Raw genomic sequence first — 1,828 nt, forward strand, 5'->3', positions numbered from 1 at the left:
GGGCGTCAGGCCGTGCGCCCCTTCCCCTCCGTCAGCCATAGCAACTGCAGTCCCCGCGCGCTGAGGATGGACAGAGGGTGCTGCCCAGGCGCCTGGGCAACCGCGTGAGCTCTGGAAAAGCCGGGACAGGGTCCCTCACCCGGCTTCAGCCGGGCAAGGGTCTTCGGGGGGCGTTTCGGAGGGCGGGGCCTAGCTGCATCTCAGTTCGAGGCCTGCAGGGGGCGCCCCAGGCCCTGCGCGGACCCTTTCAAGCAGGTCCAGAAAGGAAGGCCCAGGGGCAGTGGCTCCGCGGGGGGCGGGGACCGGGCCTCTGAGACTTGCACGCGCATGCGCGGGTGATTGAGCGCGGCGGGTCGCGGTCTTACGGCCAGTGGGATATAGATCCTTAGATCCTGGCCCGTCTTACGACCCCCGGTCCTGCAGGACCCGATTATGCCTGTGCCTAAGTGTGCAGGTGAAGTGAGAGGTCCTAGATCCATCACCGTTGGACAGTCTCTTGAGCTCTCTGAAGAATGAGCACCGAACAGCTTGCCCCTAAATGCTATCCTGCTGAGCGTGAAGCCCCTTCCCCAAGGTCGTTGGCCAGTCTGGAGGCCACCACATGAGTTGGGCCAGCCCAGCAATGCGGGGGGGACGGTCACCAGGGCACTGGAATCAGGAATAGGAGTACTGGGGAGTAGGAAGCCTAAGCTTAGCCAGCGCCAAGACTTTGCTAGACAACTGTCCGCTGTGAACCCTGCCCCTGCACAGGTCCTTTATGCAGAGCCCGCACTCAGCTGCCAGTGTTAAGACAGAAAGGAGAGTTTCGGAACAGAACAGGGCTGTCACCTCTACCCACACCGGAACTAGAGTGCTGGCCTCAATCTGCTTAGTTCTGGCCCCTTGCTCAAAGAGGCCCAGCCTGGGTGCCTTATCCTGGTTTGTTGGGTGATAAGGCTGCAACTAGTCTTGCCAAGTTTGAGGCTCTGGTCTCAGTGGTTTCCCTGTTTGTAAATAGATTAGATACTGTGATGGAGAAAGATCTAGCTCAAGGGTCCCGTACTGCTCTAGGACAACTTTATGACCTTGCCCCATTGTAGTCAGGTGGTTCCTGTGCCATCTGAGATCACTGCCACCCACCCTGTGATGTTATCAGGTCATCTGTAATGTCTGCAGCAGTTCAAAGGTGTCTGAATATTCAGAGCTCTAGTCAGCCTCTGCTGGCTGCCACTGCTCAGGCCTCTACCTTTTTCAGAGAGGTTATCTTTTCCCCACACCTTCTTCAGACCCAAATCTAGCAGGTCATTCGTAGACCCAGCCTCACTGGATTTCTGTACTCGTTCCCTACCAGTCTTTACTTCCATTAACAGCGCCCCTCCTCTTCCAGGGGCCCTTCTGTGCCACTCTAATTGGGAAGTCTGGCTTCTCCCTGAGAGCCTGTCTACTCCCATGATCATCCTGATGCTACCCCCAGAATATCTCTGGGCCCAAGTATCTCAGCAGGATGACTAAAGTCAAATGCAGCCACACATTCGCTCTTCCTCTTGGGCTAGCTCTGCCCTGGACCACTGTACTCTGGATGGTACCATGGACCTTCCTGTGCTCCATTCTGGTCTCTCACTTGTCATCCCCAAGCCTGGCCCATTTCTGTTAGGCTCTGTTCTCCTACCTGGCTTTGTCTTCTCCACTATCATGAGGATATCTTCCCTGGACAGAAGCAGTAGCTTGAGCCTGTCTCCCTACCTCCTCCTGTACAGTGACCAGCCACTTACTGAAAGCCAGGGTCCTGACTCCAGTCCCACTCAGCCTTCAAGGATTCCCCAGCCAAGTAAAGTTCTGACTGTCGGTG

Source organism: Fukomys damarensis, unplaced genomic scaffold, assembly GCF_012274545.1.
Source record: "Fukomys damarensis isolate Sample0158 unplaced genomic scaffold, DMR_v1.0_HiC HiC_scaffold_27, whole genome shotgun sequence".
NCBI lineage: Eukaryota > Metazoa > Chordata > Mammalia > Rodentia > Bathyergidae > Fukomys > Fukomys damarensis.